This window comes from Mus caroli, chromosome 17 (assembly GCF_900094665.2).
Source record: "Mus caroli chromosome 17, CAROLI_EIJ_v1.1, whole genome shotgun sequence".
Classification (NCBI taxonomy): Eukaryota; Metazoa; Chordata; class Mammalia; order Rodentia; family Muridae; genus Mus; species Mus caroli.
Window position 1 is genome coordinate 19,594,857 of NC_034586.1, and position 9,813 is coordinate 19,604,669.

A 9,813-nucleotide genomic window follows, 5' to 3' on the forward strand; every position below is an offset into this window, starting at 1 on the left:
GAGATGGCTCAGCGGTTAAGAGCACTGACTGCTCTTCTGAAGACCCTGAGTTCAAATCCCAGCAACCACATGGTGGCTCACAACCATCCGAAATGAGAACTGGCGCCTTCTCCTGGAATGTCTGAAGACAGCTACAGTGTACTTCCAATAATAAATAAATAAATCTTTTAAAAAAGAACAGCCAGGGGTACTACACAGAGAAACTCTCTTGGGGGATAGGGGAGGAAAAGAAAAATCAGTCTCTCTGGATTTGTTCATATAAACAAATAGAGCAGGCCAGCACATAGAGACTGAAAGAGTTGCCTAGTGGGCTCCACTCGAATGCCATGGTATGAGACCCTCTCTCCCATCACACAAGCACAAGAAAAATAAAAACCAGATAAAAAGTATAAGATGTTGACATTCATGTTGATAGGGATGTGGGTGTTCTCTATATAATCCCGTGTTTGGGTTTTGTTTACCTTTGTGTCTTTGTATGAATATACGTGAATGCACACACATATGCTTGAATGTAAGTGTGGGCGAGTTCATCACGGTGTGCATGTGGAGGGCAGATAACTACCTTGGCATCAATGTGTGCCTTCAGCTCACTGAGGAAGGATTTCTTGCTACTGTGAAAGGAATGCCAGGCTAGCTTGTGTATGAAGAGTCCTGAGCTTCTCCTGCCTCCCCCCTCACACAGGGCTGGGATTACAGATGGTTGGTGCCACGTCCCATCTTATGTGAATGCTAGGACACGAACCCTGGTCCTCATGCTTGAACGGGAGAGCTTTACCATCTGAGCCATGTCTCTCAACCTTATTTCAGTTTTTAAAAAAAAAACTAACTATAAATTACCTTGTATTTATTGTCTATGTGCGTATGTGCATACATTTGCTTACATGTGACAGAGGTCAACGGATATGCTACAGTCAATTCTTTATGGCCAGACAGAGTCTGGTTATCTAAACAGGCCCTCTGCTAGGCAGCAAGACTTATCTGTTGAGATATCAGCATTCTTTGTTTAGGATTATTATTTTTTTACTTGTTTTGAGACCAAGACTCACTATATAGATCAGGCTGGCCTGGAACTCAAGATCTGCCCAGGCTGGCATCAAATGCATGACTTAGCTGTGGCTGGCCCTGAGTGCCTGATCCTCTTTTCCCTACCTCTAAGTGCTAAAACTATGGCCATGCCACCATGCCCAGCCTTGTATAACTTCCTTTGCCTGATGACATAGGCTTTAATGTACTCAATTTGTAACACCAACTTCTCACTCAATACAAGTCTGTGAAGAAAACAGTGTTTCCAGGTTAGATCAATGTGAACAGGACATCAAATGTCTAAAGTTTGTGGGGGGTGGGGGTGGGGCGCGGGGGGTGGGGTGGAGAGATGGCTCAGTGGTTAAGAGCACTGGTTGCTCTTCCAGAGGTCCTGAGTTCAATTCCCAGCAACCACATGGTGGCTCACAACCATCTGTAATGGGATCCGATGCCCTCTTCTGGTGTGTTCGAAGACAGTGACAGTGTACTCATACATTTAACGTTTGTGATTATTCTTTCCACCTCTCCTCCCTCAGTACTCAGGTCACAGAGCTGGGTGACTAAGGCACTCCCCTGGCTTGCTCTGACACATGGCCCTGTGGCTTGCCCTGGCATGGCAAGAAGCCCTGAAATATTCCAAATTACCCAGTGCCTTTCAGACATAACTAGGTCCAGTCCCTAATGTCTAACTAAAATCCTGAAAGAAGAAAGCCTCTCTTGTCAGCTAAGAGCAGAGGCAACAGTTAGCTTTACATGGAAGATAAATTACATTACCATGCTCCTTGCTGGACAGGAGACTTGGGCCAAGCTCCAAACCTTTTCTAGCTAATCTCACTTGCAAAGTAGGAAAAGTGGTGCATGGGAGATGGCTCAATGGGTAAGAGTGTGTGCTGTACAGGTGTGAAGACCGGGGCTCAACTCCCCAGCACCTATGGGAAGGCTCACATGCCCGCCTGTAAGCCTAGACTTGGATTGCCGAGTCAGGCACATCTCAGGAAGTTGCTGCCACCCAACCTTGCTGAAAACTGTGAGCTTCAGGTTCAGTGTGAGAGTCTGTCTCAAAAAATAAGATGGCAGATCCATTCCTGGCTTCTTCCTCTGATCCCCACCCCTCCAGTAGTGAATGAGATACTGTGAGTGAGATTCATCCATGCGCATAAAGCATTCACAAGTCCAGGTCTTCACCCAAGCTCAGCGGGGTCCTGAGCAAAGAAAAAAGGAGGCCCTGTTGTCTATTAAAAAAATTTAAAAAGTCCTGAAGACAAGTGTAGTAGCGTATCCCTTTAATCCAGCAATGTGGAAGAGAGGCAGGAGGATCTCAGCCTGGTTTATACAAGGAACTTCAGGCCTGTCAGGGCAGTACAGTGAGACCCTACCACAACCAACCAACCAATAAACAATAACAAAAACAAAAAAAACTTCCTGAGTGCAAACAAACACCCCAAACAACAAAACCCTCCTGAGCTGGACATAGTGGTTCACACCTATAATCTCTGTTACAGAGAGGCTGAGGTAGGAGGTCACTTGAGTCCAGGATCTCAAGACCATTTTAAATAACATGACAAGATCTTGGCCTCAAACCATTTTTTTTTTAATTAAAAAAATTTAAAAAGTAAGAAATATTCTACGTGATTTCAGTGGCTTCTCTTCCACCAGCCTCTTCCACGAGTCCTGAGAAGGCAGAGGACTCTACCTGGTTAATAAACCCTGTGGTTACAACACAGACTAGACACAGTACTTCTCAGCTTCCTTCCATCACACCCTGGGAGTCTGTGTGCAAGCATCACTCTGGGGACAGGAGAAGGTGGGAACAATCTCCAGACTTTTTTTTTTTTTTTTTTTTTTTTTTGGTTTTTCCGAGACAGGGTTTCTCTGTATAGCCCTGGCTGTCCTAGAACTCAGAAATCCGCCTGCCTCTGCCTCCCGAGTGCTGGGATTAAAGGCATGTGCCACCACCGCCCAGCATCTCCAGACTTCTAATGTGGAGTTTCACAAGCTCTGCACTGGTGACATTCTAGACCTGATCTCATTTCCCTGGGATGGGCAGGGTACGGTGTTTATTGGCACCTTTAGGCTTTGTGTACTAAATAAAACCCACTACCACCTCTTTTCTCAAGTCACTGTGGAACCAATACTCCCGGGTGTCTTCTGGTGGTGAGGAGGGATGGGACAGTGAACTGAGGACACTGTTCCAAAGCAGTTCGGCAATGCAGACACTGCAGCAGGACATGGTGATACATACCTTTAATTCCAGCACTCAGGAGGCAGGGGTTGGAGGATCTCTGTGAATCTGAGGCCCACCTGAAGCTCACAGATCAGAGCTACATAGAAAAACCCTGTCTTGAAACAAACAAACAAACAGGAATAAGGCAGAGAGTGATAAACAGCCTTCTGCATGCATGCACAGAGACACACAAACACACACTCAGAATGATAAGGAAAACCCACATGAGATGTGGGAAGCCAACTGGTAGATTTCCCCAATCCTCCTAGATGAGAATCTTGGCTAGATGGATTCCTTTACCTGGCCTGATGTACCTGTGTATGTAATCACAACCATCTTTCTTTCCTCCTTCCTCACTGCCTCGTCAGCCCAGACAGAGCTGAGCGATGCTCTGATGGTCTTCACCTTTGACCACTCCAATTCTTCCAAAGGTACTGACAAGCTGACAAGTTACTCTCCCTAACAATTCAGCTTCACATCCCTCCCCCAGCAAAAGCCTTCTTCATCTGCATAAGTGAGTATTATTATCAGCTCTCCTCTACTTCATATGCTGTTTTGTTCCCACAAGTCAGACCAGTGGCATTTGGGAGAACAATGAGATAAACATACGTGAATCATACCAGAAATCTAAACCAAGCCCCAGCAATGGTTAGGACCCTGGAAAGCAAAGAAGTTAAAAACAAAACATCATAACAAAAAGATCTTTCTTTGGAATGGTTATCTGATTGTAGAGTCTGGAGTAAAGGGGGGTTTAAAACTGTCAGATAAGCTAGGTCTTGAATCAATGGGTCAGCAAGTCAGTAATTTGAAATGGAATGGAACGGAACAGAAAGGAATGAATTAGAACACAGCCTGAATACATCTGCGTCATGTGAGATTGGTAAGCGACTCTCTTTAAACTCGCGATTCACGAATCTATCTTCAGGCACAGAATATACACATAAAACATCTTTCTCAGTCTAGAATGCGTCACAAAGTTTGAAAGCCATAATGGGCAATCTATAGTCTGAACGAGGAGGGGTAACAGCCGGCAAAAAGTGCAAGGTCACTGGGACCTGCGGCCGCCAAGGATGGGCCGCGACGGAGGACAGAGCTGGATGGACATGCACTGGGTGGACACGGTTCAAGGAAGATGGGCGAATGTGTGGTCCCGGATTTAGAGGTGTTAAGATCGGTACAGGGGTCGAGTGGGTTGATGGAGAGATCAGGTAGAAAGGAGGCGCACCGTGGATATCTGACAAAGAAGCACCCTAAGCCCGAGCTACAGAGCTGGGGCCCCTCCCCAGCACCGGGCGCGACCCCAGGATAGCCGGACCAGGCATCGCTCCGCTGGTCCGACCCTCCCGCCCGTAGGGGCCCGTCCTCACCGACGGCGGCGGGCCCTGCCTTTCCGGCGGCTGAGCCACCCGGTCCTTCGTGTGAGTGTCCGCCAACGCAGGCGCCGGCCTAGCAGCCGGGGCTGCTCTAGGAACCACGACCCCGCCGCCCGCTCCCGCCGCCAACTGCCCCCTGGGGAGCGAGCCCGTGCCCGCGCGCGCGCCCCCGCGAGACGCCGGCTTGGGAAGCCTAGAAACTACTAGCGAGCATGCGCAGCAGAGGCGCGGAGCCATTCCTGAGGCGGATACCACTTCTCCGGGTCTTTTCTGCGCAGTGTCAACTTGACACCCTAGCCAATCAGCATCAGGGGCGGGTCTACTAACATGGGAGAAGGCGGGACAACCCATGGTCCCGCTACTGCATCCGGGAGGGCGGGGCGACAGGTGAATTTGTAGCAAGGATGCAGGCTGGGAGTCATCACTAAAAGGATGCCAACGGTATTGATAGAGAGAACAGGACCTTTTATAGGATTTGACTGCATTCTTATGAAGTTGTAGCTTTGGTTTAAGTGCGTCTTTAGGCCTGTGACCTTCAGAACTTTATTTTTTACATTTTAAGTATTTTATTTATTTTATTTTAAGACAGGGTTTCTCTCCGTAGCCCTGGCTGTCTTGGAATGCTCTCTATAGACCAGGCTGGCCTCAAACTCAGAGATCAGCCTGCCTCTGCCTCCCTAGCACGGTGAGTACTGGGATCAAAGGCATGTGCCACTGCCACCCAGTTTTCTTCCTTCCTTTTTTAATTTTTTAAAAAACATAACTCTGACATATTTTAAGTGTATTTTTTATGTATGTTCTTTTTTTATTTAAATAAATTTTTGGTGGGTTTTTTTGTTTGTTTGTTTGTTTGTTTTTTGAGACAGGGTTTCTCTGTGTAGCCCTGGCTGTCCTGGAACTGGATGTTCTGTCTGCATGTGTATCTGTGCACCATGTGCATTTCTGGTGCCTGTGGAGGCCAGAAGAGGGCATAGGATCTCCTGGAGTTGTCCAGAGTTGTGAACCACCATGTGGGTGCTGGATATCAAGGCTGGGTCCTTTGGAAGCAGCCCAATGGTCTTCATAACTGAGCCAGTTCCAAAGAACATTCTTATGTAGCACGTTGAAACCCTTAGATACCCCCCACTCCCAATCCAGGACTATCTGAGATTTGAAATAGTGACAATAACAGATCGCATATTTAAATAAGAATCCAGGAGCTGAATGTGTGTGGCACAAATGAAACAGAAGCAAGAGAATCAGGAATTCAAGTCTATCATCAGCAACATAGTGAATGTAAGGCAAGCCGGAGCTACATGAGACCCTGGGTTTTAAAAACAATAATATAGGTGAATAAGTAAGTAGAAGAGAAAGGTAAGGGTTTTGGTTTTGGTTTCAGAAATCTAAAAGTTAAAAAAACAGAGAGAAAATGGGAAGCCTTGTGTGGAGGGGCAAGCCTGTAAACTCAGAACTGTGGAGACAGAGGCAGGAGAATGAGGCCATCCTGGGCTACACAGAGAGTCCTGGAAGCTGATTCTTCATAGACTGTCTCCAAAAACAAACCGTTTTGAAAAGAAACTCTGTTAGGTAGTGGCTCTCAACCTTCCTAAAGCGGTGACCCCTTAATACAGTTCCTCATACCGCGGTGACCCCCAACCATACGATTATTTTTGTTGCTACTTCCTAACTGTAATATTGCTAGTTATGAACCATAATGTAAATGTTTTTGGAGATAGAGGTTTGTCAGGGAGGTTGTGACGCACAGGTTGAGAACCACTACCTTAGCGATTCTCAGCACATAAACAGCTCTTACAGAGGACAAAATTCAGTTAGGAAATCTGACACCCTCTTTGGCCTCCTCTAAAATCAGGCATGTACATGTTATAGACACATACATGCAGGCAGATGTTCATACATGTGAGATAACCTGTCTCAAATAACTAACAAATAAGTAAATAAATAGACAGGCAGACAGATCTTTGAAAACAAACAAAATTGAGTGTGGTGGCCACATCTGCAATCCCATCCCTTGAGGATTTTGAGACAACCGCAAACACAGAATAATGCCAGTTTGGCCTGGTATGATGGTCCACATTTGGACTCCTAGCTACTTGGGAGGTAAGGGAAGAGTAATCAGGAGTTCGAGGACACAGGGAGCCCTGTTTTGAAAGCCGAAGTTTAAGAACAGGGATGGTGATGGCTCACCTGTAATCCCACTAAATGGGAGGCAGAGCAGGAGGATTTCTCCCCCAGGGAGGACGCTTGCTCTGCCTTGAACCTCTTTCTTGCTTTTAACATAGCTGAAGCGTCCTGGGACTAGCAGGCTTCCACGTTTGCCTTGCTGTCCCTTCACCTCAGAGTTAACACAACACCAGCTTCATGCAACACCCCGCACCCACAGGTCTACTGTTATCCACACATCTATTCTGTACATGAGCAGAACTATAGGCCCTCTGCAATAGGATAATCTCAAATCTGGGCTCTCAGCTCTCCTTCCCATGCACTGTTTGCTCCTTATGGTCTTCACACTGAGAAATTCAGAAGCCCAAATAGACAGAGATTCCTTCCCTGGAAGTGTTAGTTTATGTAGTGTGGGAATGGGGCAGGAAGTGGGGGCAATAAATCTAATACACTATACATGCAAGAAGCCACGTGCCCTTAAGGATCCAGCCCTTGCTCTGCCACTGCAGAACTGAGAGTGGTAATCCAGGGCCGCCCTCCAGGAGGCGCTAACAACCCGAGCTCTTTAGAGCTGCTGGACCGGCGCGAGCGCACCCCCATCTATGTAGTCACCAAAACAACTGTGAGACAGAGTCCCTGCGGTGAAGATCTAGGAGTACTGGATAGAACGGGCCACTGTAGCCCATAGGCTAGATACATAGGCTGGAATTTGCACACAAAGGTTAGGGTAGCCTTTTTCCCGTTGGGCCCCTCTTCTCCCTTGCTTCTCTCTAGTCATTCTCTCAACTCTGCCCTCAAGCGTGTGTGTGTGTGGGGGGGGGTGTGTGGGTGTGTGTGGGTGTGTGTGGGTGTGTGTGGGTGTGTGTGTGTGTCCCTGTGGGTGTGTCCCTGTGTGTGGAGGCCAGAAGTCAAAATTGGGTGCCTTCCTCAATTGCGTTCCCTCTTATTTTTTGCACCTCGGTCTCTTACTGCCTGAAGCTTGTCGATTTGGCTAGACCGACTGCCAACATGCTGCAGAGATCTTTCTACCTATAGAGCCCTGGGGTTATAGGGCCGCACCACAGCATCATGTTTTGTTTTGTTTCCTTTTTTTGTTTTTTTTAAGATTTATTTTTATTTTTATATGAGTACACTGTAGCTGTCTTCAGACACACACCATTAGAGTGCACCAGACTCCATTACAGATGGTTGTGAGTCACCATGTGGTTGCAGGGAATTGAATTTAGGACCTCTGGAAGAGCAGTCTCTCCAGCCCTAAAATTTCTATCTTTTTTTAATTGGTAATTTTTTAATTTACATTTCAACTGTTATCCCCTTTCCCTGCTCCCAACCCCCTATCCCATACCCTCTCCCCCTGCTTCTATGAGAGTGTTCCCTCACCCACTCACTCACCCACTTCCACCTCCCTTCCCTCGAATTCCTCTACACTGGGGCATCGAGCCTTCAGAACCAAGGGCCTCTCCTCCCACTGGAGCCATGGGAGGCTCCATGTGTGCTCCTTGGTGGTTTAGTCCCTGGGAGCTGGGGGGGGGGGGGGGGTGTCTGGTTGTTCTTCTTCCTGTGGGGTTACAAACTCCTTCAGCTCCTTCAGTCCTTTATCTACCTCCTCCAATGGGGACTCTGTGCTCACAGTCCAATGGTTGGCTTCGAGCATCCACTCTGTGCTTTTTTTTTTTTAAGTGTGGATGCTAGAAATCAGTCCTCACAATTGAGCAGCAGAAACATTTGCCGACGGAGCAAGCTCCCTAACCTCAGGTCCTGTCCCATTACCTCAATCTCCTAAATGCTGGGATAGAGGAATAACTTCCACACCCTGCCCAGGTCCACTTACCATCGACAAAACCAGACAACCAAAAGCACACAGCAAAAGAGAAACCAAAGTGGACTCTGTTTAAAAAGGAGCATTAGGACAAAAGAGCTAGCTTCCAGGATTGGAGCAGAACAGCAATATTACAAACAATAGCCCTCATGGGGGTGGAGTAACCAGCCACTCCGTGGTTAAGAGCACTGCTGCTCTTCCAGAGGACCCAGGTTCAATTCCCAGCAACCACACGTGGCTCATAATCTCCTGTGACTGTGCTTTCTGGAAACCTGAACACCCTCTAACCTCCAAAGGTTCTGCACGCACATACTACACAGACAGACATACAGGCAAAATTAATAGAGGATTTTTTAAATTAAAACAAAAAACAAAAACAAAAACCCACAGCCCTGTAAAAGCAATACAGCAGAATGGCAGGAGAGAAGAGTTTCTGAGGCAGTCAGTTCTGAAGACATGTTTGGATCATAGGGCCTCTACATCCTCCATTGAAAAAGATAATGTTTCTCAGATCCAGAGTGGTTTTCAAAGAGTAAGAACTGTAAGTGAAAGAGCTGGAGGCCAAAGCCTTGGCCTTTGAATCTCTGAGAGTTCCCAACTTGGGGATTGGAAGGCATCTCTGCTTCCCTTTCTCTCCAGGCCGTGTGTGTGTGTGTGTGTGTGTGTGTGTGTGTGTGATCTCTTGGGTTACCTTGCACTCTTGTGAGGATTCCGTGCAGATCCTTGACAAGTCAGGTGCAGCTCATCCTTCCTCGGTTGGGAGGAGGCGGGGGCTCTGTGCCTGGGAGCCGCCAACATGAGGGTCTTCTAGAGGGCAGCCTTAGGTCAGGAAGGACAGTAGCTCATGGTAACCGTGGTGCATTAGGATGGAGGGAATCTGAGGCCACTTGTAGAGGGAAGAGTCAGACAGGAGACTGGGTTGTCTTGGGTCCAGAGGAGGAGTTCTTGGTGCCCCATTTCAGGCTTCCAGCAGCACAAAGACAAAGACTAGGGAACCACTTGGAGTTATGCCAAGAGTCCATTTTCTAGGCCAAGGGAGCCCAACCATGAGGCTAGGAGTTGGAGGCCTCAAGAGAGACTGCCCCAGGTCTAATGGCTCAGGCCAGGCAAGTTTGGGATAGGAAGAGAAGTCAGAAAGGACCCAAAGTTCTGTTTTACACCTACCTCAGCCAAGCAGTGGTGGTCCTTGAACTTGGAAGGCAGAGGCAGGCAGA

The 9,813-nt window shown here is 47.5% G+C and overlaps 1 protein-coding gene across 1 annotated transcript in view; it reads right to left on the minus strand.

Moving 5' to 3' along the window:
- Flywch1 (FLYWCH-type zinc finger 1) overlaps nucleotides 1–4,800 on the minus strand; it is an 18,734-nt gene extending 13,934 nt beyond the window's left edge. The window contains exon 1 of the mRNA XM_021149363.2: nucleotides 4,615–4,800. The gene's annotated coding sequence lies outside the window, so the exon portion shown is untranslated. The remainder of the gene's footprint in view (nucleotides 1–4,614) is intronic.
- Nucleotides 4,801–9,813: the final 5,013 nt, after the last annotated feature.